The 15,261-nt window shown below is 44.4% G+C and overlaps 1 long non-coding RNA gene across 1 annotated transcript in view; it reads left to right on the top strand.

Annotated features, from left to right (window-relative positions):
* LOC311147972 overlaps window positions 1-15,261 on the top strand; it is a 63,472-nt gene that overhangs the window by 22,285 nt on the left and 25,926 nt on the right. Inside the window, exon 2 of the long non-coding RNA XR_014614843.1 lies at window positions 11,546-11,633. This is a non-coding gene — a long non-coding RNA (uncharacterized lncRNA). The remainder of the gene's footprint in view (window positions 1-11,545; window positions 11,634-15,261) is intronic.

Here is a 15,261-nt window from a genome sequence, read left to right as displayed (position 1 = left end):
TTTTAACTCAATTTAATTATCTGAGTAGATGAATATAACAGAATTTTAAAATTGAACCAATTCAAATAAATTTTTTAATTGTAATCTATAGCCTATTGAAACTCCAAATAAGATTCTCCTCAGCTCCTCCATGGCTTTTTTTCTCCCAGCATTCATCCTCTGACTCTCCATGTGGTGTGTAGGGGAGCAGAGCTGAAAAGCTAAGAACTACAAGGCTTTGTTTGACAGATTGTGAAAAGGGCTGATGTGTGTTACTGTTCTGGGTTGTAAAAGAAAGGCTGCAAGCAGAGGGACTGCTTGGGAGTGATCCAGGACCGTCAAGCCCCCCAGCCAAAGACCAGAGGAGAGGACGTCCACTGTTATGATGTAGGTCATCAAACCTTCAAAATAACAGTGCCAGTTGTGATTTCCTGAAATTTAGCAGGGATTTTTTGTCTCGTACAGTGCAGAGGAGAAAGTGCTGGGAGTATTCGGCGCTGAACGTGAGTATATGTACAGTGCCTCTGCAGAAATGTTGTCGTCGTTCGGCCTACAGCTGCTGCCTGTGTGGAAAAAGCTCCCCAGCCAAGTGGTCAAACAGCTCCAGCTCTGAGCTTCTGTTCACCGCCTGGCCTCCAGGCCGCCCACAGAGATTTAAGCAAACAAAACACCACCAAGCCCAAGAACCAAACCAACAGACCCAATCCCCCATACAACGCTTATTTCTATCCCAAATGACATGTTCAAATTACTTTTCTCTTTAGGACCAGACTTGATGGAGTTATAGTACATTTAGTTGAAGAATAATGGAGATAACTTGCAATACTCTACATGTTAGTGAGAACTTGAGATAGAAGTAAGATTAGTTTTTTATTCTCTCCTTTTAAAAGGAATACATTATTTGTAGTAGTAGTTATAATCGTATTATTTAATATTTAAAAAAAGTATAAAGTCCTTCATTGTTAATCATATCTGTGGCCTGTGTCCACTGAGAGGATTGTCAGTGTAAGATGTCGGTGGGAAACTGAACAGAACCCATATGTGTTCCCCGTTACAAAGAGACCAGAGTCTCTCTTAACTGAACAAATGAACCTGTCTGTGCAGGGGGGGGACAAAGAGTTCTCACTTTCACACCTACACACCACTGCAGCCCTAGCTCTACTCCCAACTACCGCCTCAAGAACAGTAAAACTGTTCAAATGCTTCCTTAGCCTCGAAGTCTGCACTAGTTCCCCTAATCTCTCCGCTAGTCAAGAACCTGGAGAGGTCTGTCACCTTTCCTGTCACGCTCTGCTGCCCGCAGCCCATTGGCCAGCAGCAGATTTATTTCTCCTTGTCACAGCCAATAGTGTGGCGGCGTGGCTCAGCCCACTGTTTAGTTACAGTGACAAACATGCTGATTAGAGAGGCCCAGATGATGGATGGCCCCTCGCCAGAGAGCAGCAAGAGTTTTTATCGGGTCATAATGGACCTGACACTGCACAGCCCTCTCTCTCCGTCTCCGACGGTGGAGCCCCGCCCCCACGGGTCACGCTCAAAAGGTCACGAGTTAACAGGCCAGCCTTTACTGAGCCCGCCATATCCAAAATGACCTGTTTTCAGTCATATTTATAGACACTCCATCATCATCATCATCGCCGCGACTCCTCTATTCCCCATTCTACCCGTGGCCCCTTTCTCTCCAGTGACCGGCTCACATCGTTGGTCAAATGGGAGAGTATGAAACCCTGTTTTGTTATTTAAGCAGTGCATTGGCCCTCTCTTTCACTCTCCCTCACTTCTGCTTGCTGCATTGTAGTGGATTAATTTTGGCCAATTCAACAGAGAATGCAGCTCGTGGACTGTGTCGGGTTTTGTATTGAGTCATGCTTGAGAAGCTGCCCAATCTGAAAACTATACCTGTTAATCCACTCTGAGTTGTGCAGTATGTAGACCTTTGCCTATGGCACTCAAGCCGTTGGGATTTTTTTATACGGCTGAATTGATTAGCTGACCTTGACAGTTTCAGTTTGTCGCTCTGCTTTTCTTGATTCATGTTCATTGATTAATCATAATGCAATGACAGAGCACTGTGACATTTTCATAACGGCTGCTAAAATGAGCATGCACAACGTACGTTGTGATTTAAACTTCAAGTCAGTAGGAGCTCATCATAAGTGCAATGCAATGCTTGAAGGACCAGATGTGAGCACGAGTGGTGTCCACCACCTCTGTGACTATATGCCTTGGTTCAGACGGTCAGTGAAGATTGATGCGGCTTAGCACTGCGGCCCTGAGTCCTGGGGGCCACTGCTCTCGCAACACACCAGGACATGGATGCCTTGAGGCAGAGAGCGAGAGATGGGGAGAGAGAGGGGGAAGAAAGGAGCAGGGAACAGCATCTAATTTGTATTCTTTTGGAAACGGATGCTTGGCTGCATTAATGACTCCTAACTAAAACATTCATAAAGTGTTATTGGATTTTAAATACCGGGGTTAAGAACTGTGACCTTGGAGGTCTCAAGGTTACCATTTTCTTCACCTCCATACCCCAACCTCTTTTCCCCTCTCGCTCTCCTTTTCCCTCTCTTTCTGTCTTTCCTGGCCCCCATCTCCCCCACTTCTTTCTTTTGGTTCTGGACGGTCTGCTTACATCATGGGGTGCTGCTCCAAATTGGATGCAGAGAGTGAGAAGTTCACCAGTAGCCCAGGGCAGCGAATATTTTTCCATTTATTTAGAAGAGTGGGTTGAAAAGGGAGAGGGGGGAGCAGGACATGCAGACAAAGGGGCGGAACACATTACAGGTTAAGTAATGAGTAATCAACAACGGTTCCTTCTGTGTACACCCCTCCTCTCAATCTCATGGTTAAGTGAGCCACGGTAGGGAACTAGGACAGAGTCCCCCTTGGACACCTTATTGCAGGGGAGAAAAGAGAGACAGAGACATGGGGTTGAATTCAATCAATCCCGCACTGCATTAAATCCACAGTAAGGATTCACGCAATCCCACTGCCACTTGCTGCAGAAAGAACATGCTTTTGTTCTATAATGATTTTTTTCTCAAGTGTGGGTTTCTCAGGGTAGATTTAAATTCCAGCTATACACATACTGTGCTTGTCAGTGAGAATCTGGCGCAAGGCCACTCTGCTCTGTGGTGCAGTACAGAAAATAGACCAGTCTGAGTATCACCTCATCACTCTGCCTGTCCCCGTGCTGGGTACGTGTGCTAGTGTGTGGGGGAGAGAGGCTCAGAGAGAAATCCAGGAAATCCTGGGCTCAGGTCCCAGTCCTAGTGTGTGTTGAGTGTGCATGTAATGTGTGTGTTGAGTGTGCATGTAATGTGTGTGTGTGTGTGTGAGCGAGCTGCAACCCTCCAGGAAAGCCTTGGGGACACACACTCGCACAATCACACACAATGTATATCACATTTCGTAGTCGACGCTCCCAGAGTCACTCGCACTCGTGTCGCATTTATGGTTCTAATCATCAGATCATTATCTGCATTAACGCCGCACCTTCCAAATGAATTGCAGTCGCGTTAAATAAAAAAGTATCTGGCTAACTGAGCCACCTGGTCTACGGTGATGATAATGACGTTGATTCCCGCATTCTCTCATACCGGTTAATATTCTAACCCATTGATATCTGGCCAAACGGATTGGACAATGGCTTGGTAAGTCAGTATAAAGGACAAGGCCCTTAAAGCACAGCAACTGTAATCTGGTGAAAGAGCAAGTGCTAAGCCACCATGAAATAGAGGTTGGAGTTTGGTGCCGGGCCCAGTTTATTTTGTCACCCTGCCAAACCATGTGTATGGACCAGAGGGAACCTCAAGACGTTTTACAGTGCAGCCGTACAATTCCAATCCATTTTACACTAATGTTGTGGAGGCGGAACTCAATAGTCTCTCAATTGCTCAAGTTCAAGACCTGGACTTTAGATGGTCTTAAGAATTTACAGGACTTTATTTTCTTTTTACTGGTCGGTGCCTTCTATGTCATCATCGCTGAAATCCACGAAGCAGAGTCCGTCATTTCAGCCATCTTGAGCAGTTGTTAATGGCTTAATTTCCATGGGTCAGAAATATCCAAATATAGCGTAGTCAGTCTGCGCCTTGGACTGTGCTGGAACGATCCCATTTGGTACGTGACTAGACATAGTCCAGAGGCAGCCTGTTAAACTGGCCACCATGCAATAAACACAGTAAATAAACCACATTTCAATAGCATGCCTTTGCTCCACCAGTTTTAATTTTTTTGGCGTAATGACGCCCAGCTAGAGATGAAGTTGATAGCTCTTAATAGTGTCTGCCTCGCTTACAATAGAGGCAATATTTTATTAGTCTGTTTGAGTCAGAGCACAGAGCTGTTAAAGGTCCAAAATAGCCCATAAAAGTTGTACCAAACCTGATTTTGTAATATTACACTGAATTACATAAACGCAACATGCAACAATTTAAAAGATTTTACTGCATTACAGTTCATAAAAGGAAATCAGTCAATTGAAATAAATTCATTAGGCCCTACTCTATTGATTTCATGACTGGGAACACAGATATGCATCTGTTGGTCACAGATACCTTAACAAAAAAGGTAGGGGGTGGATCAATAAAACCAGTCAGTATCTGGTGTGACCACCATTTGCATCATGCAGCGCGACATTTCCTTCACATACAGTCGTGGTCAAAAGTTTTGAGAATGACACAAGTATTGGTCTTCAGAAAGTTCGCTGCTTCAGTGTTATGAGATATTTTTGTCAGATGTTACTATGGTATACTGAAGTATAATTATAAGCATTCCATAAGTGTCAAAGGCTTTTATTGACAATTACATTACGTTTATGCAAAGAGTGAATATTTGCAGTGTTGACCCATCTTTTTCAAGACCTCTGCAATCCGCCCTGGCATGCTGTCAATTAACTTCTGGGCCACATCCTGACTGATGGCAGCCCATTCTTGCATAATCAATGCTTGGAGTGTGTCAGAATTTGTGGGTTTTTGTTTGTCCACCTGCCTCTTGAGGATCGACCACAAGTTCTCAATGGGATTAAGGTCTGGGGAGTTTCCTGGCCATGGACCCAACATTTCGATGTTTTGTTCCCCGAGTCACTTAGTTATCACTTTTGCCTTATGGCAAGGTGCTCCATCATACTGGAAAAGGCATTGTTCGTCACCAAACTGTTCTTGGATGGTTGGGAGAAGTTGCTCTCGGAGGATGTGTTGGTACCATTCTTTATTCATTGCTGTGTTCTTAGGCAAAATTGTGAGTGAGCCCACTCCCTTGGCTGAGAAGCAACCCCACACATGAATGGTCTCAGGATGCTTTACTGTTGGCATGACACAGGACTGATGGTAGCGCTCACCTTGTCTTCTCCGGACAAGGTGTTTTCCGAATGCCCCAAACAATCGGAAAGGGGATTCATCAGAGAAAATGACTTTACCCCAGTCTTCAGCTGTCCAATCCCTGTACCTTTTGCAGAATATCAATCTGTCCCTGATGTTTTTCCTGGAGAGAAGTGGCTTCTTTGCTGCCCTTCTTGACACCAGGCCATCCTCCAAAAGTATTCGCCTCACTGTGTGTGCAGATGCACTCACACCTGCCTGCTGCCATTCCTGAGCAAGCTCTGCACTGGTGGTGCCCCGATCCCGCAACTGAATCAACTTTAGAAGACAGTCCTGGCGCTTGCTGAACTTTCTTGGGCGCCCTGACGCCTTCACAACAATTGAACCTCTCTCCTTGAAGTTCTTGATGATCCGATAAATGGTTGATTTAGGTGCAATCTTACTAGCAGATATATCCTTGCCTGTGAAGCCCTTTTTGTGCAAAGCAATGATGACGGCACATGTTTCCTTGCAGGTAACCATGGTTAACAGAGGAAGAACTATGATTTCAAGCACCACCCTCCTTTTAAAGCTTCCAGTCTGTTATTCTAACGCAATCAGCATGACAGAGTGATCTCCAGCCTTGCCCTCGTCAACACTCTCACCTGTGTTAACGAGAGAATCACTGACATGATGGCAGCTGGTCCTTTTGTGGCAGGGCTGAAATGCAGTGGAAATGTTTTTTTGGTATTAAGTTCATTTTCATGGCAAAGAGAGACTTTGCAATTCATTGCAATTCATCTGATCACTCTTCATGACATTCTGGAGTATATGCAAATTGCCATCATCAAAACTGAGGCAGCAGACTTTGTGAAAATTAGTATTTGTGTCATTCTCAAAACGTTTGACCACGACTGTAGAGTTGATCAGGCTGTTGATTGTGGCCTGTGGAATGTTGTTCCACTCCTCTTCAATGGCTGTGCAAAGTTGCTGGATATTGGCGGGAACTGAAACACACTGTTGTACACGTCAATCCAGAGCTTCCCAAACATGCTCAATGGGTGACATGTCTGGTGAGTATGCAGGGCGTGGAAGAACTGGGACATTTTCAGCTTCCAGGAATTGTGTACAGATCCTTGTGACATGGGGCAGTGCATTATCATGCTGAAATAAAAGGTGATGGCGGCGAATGAATGGCACGTAAATGGGCCTCAGGATCTCGTCACGGTATCTCTGTGCATTCAAATTGCCAATAAATTGCAATTCTGTTCATTGTCCATAGCTTATGCCTGCCCATACCATAACCCCAGCACCACCATGGGGCACTCTGTTCACAACATTGACATCAGCAAACTTCTCGCCCACACGACGCCCACACACTCTTCCATCTGTTCGGTAGAGTTGAAACAGGGATTAATCCGTGAAGAGCACGCTTCTCCAGCGTGCCAGTGGCCATCGAGGGTGAGCATTTTCCCACTGAAGTCGGTTACGACGCCAAACTGCAGTCAGGTGAAGACCTTGGTGAGGACAACGAGCGCGCAGATGAGCTTCCCTGAGGTGGTTTCTGACTGTTTGTGCAGAAATTCTTTGGTTGTGCAAACCCACAGTTTCATCAGCTGTCCGGGTGGCTGGTCACAGACGATCCCACAGGTGAAGAAGCTGGATGTGGAGGTCCTGGGCTGGCGTGGTTACACATCGTCTGCGGTTGTGAGGCCGGTTGGACGTACTGCAAATTCTCTAAAACAACATTGGAGGCGGCTTATGGTATAGAAATGAACATTAAATGATCTGGCAACAGCTCTGGTGGACATTCCTGCAGTCAGCATGCCATTTGCACGCTTCCTCAAAACTTGAGAATCTGTGGCATAGTGTTGTGTACCGAAACTGCACATTTTAGTGGCCTTTTATTGTCCCCAGCACAAGGTGCACCTGTGTAATGATCATGCTGTTTAATCCGCTTCTTGATATGCCACACCTGTCATGTGGATGGATTATGTTGGCAAAGGAGAAATGCTCAATAACATGTAAACAAATGTATGCACAGAATTTGAGAGAATTTGAAAAAAAGCTTTTTGTGCATATGGAATATTTCTGGGATCTTTTATTTCAGCTCATGAAACATGGTACCAACACTTTACATGTTGCGTTTATATTTTTGTTCAGTATAGATATTTGAGATGGTCATTTCTCGCGTCAGCAGGCGATATCAATATGTTTAGTTTCAGCGCTAATGAACTAATCCAGTCAATCAATGATCAGCATCTCTAAAACGTCTCATTCCCAAGACCTACACAGATTGGTTCCCTTTTAGTATCTTCCAAACTCCATTGGTCCAGCTTGCCCCGTACATACGTCAATGGTATTTCCTATTCAGGCAGCTGAACTTTATTCCACTTTAGCGTTACACGCTTGGCCGTGGAATGATTAGCATAATTGCTTGTGTTCACATATGGCTCATATCGACAGAAATGCATATCAAGGACGTCTCCATAATCACCATAATTGTAATGGAGGATGCAATTATTATTATTATTGCCTTATTAGTGTTGATTTTGTTTTGCACACTTATTATAGCTGGCTTGTAAAAGACACACACAAGAAAGAAAACAAAGGGAGAAATTTCATCCTTAAACCATTGGCCCTCCAGGCGTTAATTCTTAACCTCCCCCGACACGGCTTCCTCAGGCTCGTCCCCAAGGTTAACATATCTTTAATAAAAGTTAATAAGTGGAAATGCAGCGGGCTAAATCTGTCCGTCGACCTCGGAGTAATCGGCCTGGTCCGGGGCTCTCGGACGTGACTAAATTGGGCTTTCGCCGGCCCCCTTTCTTTCCCGCTTGGTATTATTTTGTGTGTGTCGTTTGGGAGTAAATTGCTTTCTTATGTGCTGTGTTCATTCCTGGCCGGCCTTCTGTTACTTATCTGATTTGGGTTTGCTTGGAAATGTAGCAAAGCCGAGAGGGCTGGTCGAAACCGCTCTGTCAAATGAAGCTTGTGCAATTCTCCAGACTTACACAGAGAGCTGTTCTGTTGTCGGACACACACAGTACCTCTCCTGCCTGCCCAGGGAGTTGGCACGTGGGTGTTTATGCCAGCCTGAGGTAGATTTCTACCACTTCAATCCTCTTTAAAGTCCCAATTAGCCTCATTTGGTCAGTTTGGACTGACCCTGAACAATAGACAGAGTTGAGTTGTCGGGAGTTTAAACCAATAACTGTTGATTTTAGACGGTCGGCATTAGATGTCAAGAACATGGCTGCCATGGAATTGTCTCCCGGGCAATACTGACAAATTGCAACTGGGGTCTGCAACCTGTTGTCCAGCTCTGAAGTTGACCAATCTTCCTTTAGCTGTATATGACACTGAACAGTGAAGCATTTCTTACCTTGCTGCTCAGTAGGTGATATAGTGCCTCAGCCCAAGTGATGCACCTGGAGAGGAATTGACAGTACTGTACAGCAAAGCCAGAACAAATAGAACACGTTACAAATTCAAATCATCTACTTCTACATCTATTTCTACAGCATGCCATTCTGCCCGAGACAATCATTTACAATGTCTGCAAATGCATTTCTGTTGTCATAAAGACAATGTTATTCCCACTCCTTTCGAGGGACACGATGGCATTTACTGCATCCTATCCCCTTTTTCATTTTCTCTCATGCCCTTGGGGTATGGAAGATGATGATGCGTGTGTGTGCTGTTTTAGTGCAGTGTGTGTGGGTGTGTGTGCGCATAATGTGTTTTCATACTGTGTGCATGACCATGTGTGTAAGTGTTGGTGGTGTGTGCATGCACTCTAAAAAGAAAAGGTTCCTGGAGTATCCTTTAGGGGTTCTTCAAATTCAAACTGTGGGGGAACCCCTATAAGTTCTTCGAAGAACCTTTAAAAAAAATGGAACGACCCCTCCCCTGTTGTTGTTATTAATATTATTATAAATAATAATACGCATAACAATAACAACAATAACACAATATTTTAGTTCTCAGTGTTAATTATGATTTTAGTGGCAAAGCAGAATAAAAAATCCAAATAATGAGGGAAACTCCCAGCAGAACCCCAAGTCCAATGGGTATATCCTCTGGCGTGTTGATGTTAATGTGTTGATGTTCTCCGTATCCATAGCCAGAATGATTTTGCAGTGCATGGTGATCGAACAGGTTTCCTGTTATATTCATCAGAGGTGTAGGGAGGGTGAAGTCTGTGAATCCAAAAAATAGCAATTATACAGATGATTAACAAAACATGCACACGACAGAATTCATACCTTGGTTTTTGTGGTGAATGTGAATGAAAAAAACTGTTTTGATAATGGTTTTCATACACATACCTTGTCCATAATGTAGAGGCCTATGGGATATTAATTGACGAGGTAAGGAAGGAGGATGGTAAATGTGATCTGCATAGCATACCAATACCAATTGACATACCTTTGTATGCCTCCTTGTCTGTATACCTGCAGACACAGACACAAAAGTGAGCAGTTCAGTCATCTGCACCCAATACAGCTAGCCTTCAACATATTCTTATAGCATACATATTCTTACCTCTTTGTTGATTGATATCCATTGAATTATGTCCATTTTCTGTTTTAGAATGATTTGCACAAATATGAAAAGAGAGATGGTATCATCATAAAACAATATACATTTAGACCATACAAGGGTCAACCCTTACCTTAAATTGAGGAGATCTTTACATTTTTCAGTTAAGTGCCTGCACCTGCTGTCCTTTCAAATCCAAATGTTTCAGTTGGGCAGTTAGGGTCCTGCAAGAACCCCCACCAACTAAGAACGTTCGTCGATGAAGCCCACCACCTATGGGGTTCTTGGAAGAACCTTTTGGGGGCCATATTCAGTGCCAAGAACCCTAAGGTTGTTTTGAAGAACCCTTGTTGAACCCCTCATTTTTTGAGTGTGCACAGACACCTGGAGCGTATAGAGGCATGCAAGACCAAGGCCCCAGGCCCTGTTTGCACTGGGTGACAACACTCCTTTATCCTCCTTTCTTTCCCTATGTTTTGATTTCTACTTAAAGTTTTATGTCACTGCCCCCCGCCCCCAAGGGTGCCATTATCTTGTATGCTAATAGAGCTATGCATATTCTATTAGTGCTGTCAGGGCAAGATAAGGGACACATTCAGCAAAGGAGCACTTAGGGGCCAATGAGCTCAGCAAGGGGTCCGCTGTTCCTTCATTATCAGTCATCTTCACATCTCAATGGAGCTTGCTTATGTGCTCTCCTCCCAGCATTGACTCAGGACTGTCCTCCATAATACTCAGTCACTGAGAAGCTGCCGATCGCTATCAAACACACGCACGCATGCTTGAACACATACACACACCGTCACAGAAGCATTATCAGCCAACCGCAAATAACGCAGTACATGGCAATAACACTGTCAAGATATACACTGAGTGTATAAAACATTAAGAACACCTTCCTAATATTGAGTTCCACCTCCATCCACCCTTTTGCCCTCAGAACAGCCTCAATTCGTTGGGGCATGGACTCTACAAGGTGTCGAAAGCATTCCAAAGGGATGCTGGCCCATGTTGACTCCAATGCTTCACACAGTTGTGTCAAGTTGACTGGATGTCCTTTGGGTGGTGGACCATTCTTGATACACACGGGAAACTGTTGAGCGTGAAAAACCCAGCAGCGTTGCAGTTCTTGACAGAAACCAGTGTGCCTGGCACCTACTAACTTACCCTGTTCAAAGGCACTTAAATATTTTGTCTTGCCCATTCACCTTCTGAATGGCACACATACACAATCCATGTCTCAATTGTCTCAGTGCTTTGAAATCCTTCTTTAACCTGTCTCCTCCCCTTCATCTACACTGATTGAAGTGGATTTAACACGTGACATCAATAAGGGATCATAGCTTTCACCTGGTCAGTCTGTCATGGAAAGAGCAGGTGTTCTTAATGTTTTGTATACTCAATCTGGATTTGTTGAATCGATCTTTATATTCAAACTGATTTAGTACTGTTTTCTGCATGATGGTAATGAAGCCACATGGTATGTGGGACTGGATTACTAACAAATGTTCCACTTCCTGTCTGTCTTCTGCTTTTCTCTCTCTCTCTCTCCCCCGTGTCGCAGTCCTTCAGTAAAGCTGCCCTCCAAATTGGAAAAGCATGTTGACTAGGAGTGTACACCTCATTTATACATTTACATTTAAAAGCCAGTCAAGCTCAGATGGCATTCTTAGAAGGGGAGGGAGACTCTGTTCAGCTGTGTGCAATCTTCCTGTCTACAGCTGCACCATTGAGAGCATCTTGACTGGCTGCATAACCGCTTGGTACGGCAACTGCAAGGCACCCGACCGCAAGGCACTACAGAGGGTGGTGAGTACGGCCTGCTGCTACTGTCTATTATCGATCCTGTTGCCTAGTCACTTTACCCCTCCCTATATGTACATAGCTACCTCAATTACCTCGTACCCCTGCACATCAACTCGGTACTGGTACTCCCTGTATATAGCCATGTTAATTTTACTCATGTGATGTGATTTGCTGGTTCTTTTTGGTGACACCTTTTCCTGTCACCTGGTACGACGTGTAAAGCACCACACCTAAGGACCCTTAAAAAAATTTTTTACTTGTTAACATTTACGCTTAAAAAAAAAAACTGTTTGCTGGTTTTAGGTAACAAGATGTTAATGGTGTATTAAACAGATGTTTCGACGTACTCTAGCCATGGTGCGTTTGTTGGAGGTTTGTGCCTTGCCACAGCGGAGCAGACACCTTTGACTGCCCCTCTACTGTTCCATACCATAGACTGACCACTCTAACAATGGGAACACATGTCCTCAAAGTTGGAAGGCAGGCGGGAGAAGGGGAGATCAGGTGGGACCATTCTAGCCAATGAGAGGGGAGATATGCTGGGGAACAACGGGCACAACTCCGATATAAAGTTGTTTTCTCCCAAAGTTGCCGAAATGCCACATGCATCCACTTATATCATTGCATTCGTAACAACCTAACCATTATGAAACTTCTATTCGATCAAATAAGCCTCACTTAGCAAATTAGCGATTTACATTTTTTATTGACCAAATTTGACACTCATTGACCTCCATACGAAAATTTCTCACTTCGTGTTCTTATTTTCGTGGACAGAATTTGGACGGAGTAAACCCTCTCACTTTGCCTCTTCCTCTCTCCTCTTCCATACTCTCCATTTCTAATGAAAAGATAAATCACACTGTAAGATAAAAAGACAAGCAAATTATGTTCTGTAGAAGAATAAAACATCTCATTTTGTTTCTACTTAAAACAGATGAACCTTTTATGGAAATGTGCAAGCGATTAGTTTAAGGGTTGTCTTTCAGAGTAATTCCCAAATGAAACTAGCAGGCCCGTATTTATGAAGCCCATAGCAAAGGGTCTTAATGAGGCAATTAAGCAAAGGGGTCGACGGACTTTGATCTAAACGTGGTGATTTTTACCCAAACATTGCACAGTGATAGATGCTCATAACTCAGAGGGCTTAATTGTGCTTAATTTGTTTGGAATAAGAATGTGCTTTCAATTAGAGCGTGGATTTCGGCCTGCATGTTTAAAGGAAGCTGTCAGGGAAAATTAAGAAGCCGCTTGCTTTCGGAGTTACTGTTTTTTCTCACAGGGTGAACGAGAGCCACAAACAGAAGGCAGAGGATCATTAGGAGGCAAACAGAGGGCCCTGGATGAGGAGGAGTGAGGGGAGAAGGAAGGGGAGAGAAAAATGAATGTGGGGCAGAGCGGGAGGAAATAAAAATAGCATGTGCCTCCTCACCACCAGTGCTCGGGGTGTCTGGCACGACATCACTGGCTTTACTGTCTGCCAGTTACACACACACACACACACACACACACACACACACACACGTGCACACACACACACACACACACACACACACACACTGGTGAGAATGCTATCAATTTCAAATGTAGATGCTGCTCATCCAAGAGCATTGTGGGATTTGTGATAAAGCTCCATATTGTGATCAACTCCATAATTCTATTGCAAGTTGACATTTGGCTGTGATTTCCGCACATGCTCAAAAGTGTTTAATGTAAGGTTTCACCATACAGTTAAGAGTTTTGTGTGTGTTGTAATGTAGAGTATTTGAATGTGACGGGACCCCATGGTGCTGCCAGGTCTGGGCTTGGTCAACAGCTGCAGCTCAAATCACCTCGACATGGCAATGAGTGGGCCCCCAACAGTTGCTGATCAGGTGTGTGTGTGTGTGTGTGTGTGTGTGTGCACGGCCCATTCTTTCTGTTTGACTTTGAGATGCTTTTGTGCTCTTTAAGTGCCTGTATGAAACTTCAGCTAAAGCTACCAGGCAAGATGCATTATGCGGTTAACTCATTGTATGACTTAAGGCTCATACATGTCCATAAGCATTACAGCTGTTGGCTTAAAAGCTTGAATCCTTAATTGGTGAAACTGCCACGTCCGTTTGTGATTTTACAATAACAAAGAAATTACTGCAAACAACGAACACCGTTTTCTTCCCCTCATTTCAGGCGCGATAGAACAGCACAATATGTACTGCCATTTTTTTACCATGCTGCTAGACGCTCGTCTCCTCCGCTTCATGAACAACACAACAAAGGTGCTGGGGTGAACAGTGCCGCTGTTTCCCCCAAATGCGATTCAACCTTTAAGTAAAGTGTTACTCCTTCTCTTCCCTCGGCCCTCTCCTCTGCTCCTCCTGGCATAGCTGCACAGTGGGATCAGTATCAGCTCTCCTCTCCACCAGACTCTCTCTACAGCCAGCCACATTAGACATAGGAAGTCCCTCATTTCTGTTTTCCGCCTGAGGTCCACACACACAAGCACTCTCCCGTCAGACTAAACAAAATGAAGACATTGTGCTGAATGAGACTCAAACAGTTCCACTCTCTCTCACTATCTCTGACTTTCTATCTGAGGATTGAATCAGGCCTGTGTAAAGCTTTTTTACACAGAAACTGCTGCACTTTTGGTTGATGGTAGCCTATTGGCAACAAGTGGTTGATGGTTATTGTAGGGATTCTTCCAGTCATTCTGTCTCCTCTTTCTCTCTCTGTCGCAGTGGTAAGTGTGCGTGTGTACGGCAGTGTGTTTGAGGCAGAGAGCATGACCAGAGCAGACAGGCAGATGCTCTCTGTGGCTGTCTCCTGAGGTCTTCCACTTCACGGGCCATTAGAGGTGTCTCTTCCCATCAGCCATCCGCCTGTCACTCACGCCATCCAGCCCCAGAGAGAGACTGCCCCTCTCTCATGTTCCCCCTCTCTCTCTCTCCCAAGCCGCATGTCTGCCTTGTAGACTGCATGGCACGTTTCAAATGTCAGGTGCAATCCTGAGTGATATGTGGTGGCGTGTGTGAGTGTAAAATCAGTGAAGTGATGTTCTCCTCTCCCCTCCCTCCACCCTCTCCCTCTCTCTCTGGGACGATGCGTCTCTCTCACTACTGTGCCCTCAGCTGCCTTTATTCTCCAAGGTGCTTTTAGGGGAAATCCCACTGCAGAGATGTACTGGACAGTTTATTTACCACCAGGAGGGGCACTACCGTAACAATTTCCCTCAGTTGTTAACATTGACGTCGGGGAGCAGTAGACTCAGTTTCAAGCCTTTGGTGGATTCTTTGATTGATTGGCTGATTTTGGTTGATTGATTTGAGGACACATACTGCCTATCATTTATTGACTGAATACACATACTGCCTTTCAGTCATTAGTTCGTTCGTTCATTCATTCATTCATTCATTCATTCATTCATTCATTCAGTAGTGCCTGAAAGGATTATAATTTCTTTGTTTGAAGGAAGACCAGCTAATAAATGGTCAAATAATGGCTTACAATCACCAATAATATGCTTTTCCTCAAATTAGCGTTTCCTTTTTTCTGTGCCAGGTGTGGAGAGAGTAGTGAGGGCATGAATAGATGTGGCCTAATGTGACTAACACGCATGTAACCAAAGATTGCGTTGAGCAACGGATTAAAT

This window comes from Coregonus lavaretus (assembly GCF_964263955.1).
Source record: "Coregonus lavaretus genome assembly, chromosome: 20".
Taxonomy (NCBI): domain Eukaryota; kingdom Metazoa; phylum Chordata; class Actinopteri; order Salmoniformes; family Salmonidae; genus Coregonus; species Coregonus lavaretus.
Note: the sequence above shows the minus strand (reverse complement) of the source record. Positions and strands in the feature narration are given on the sequence as shown.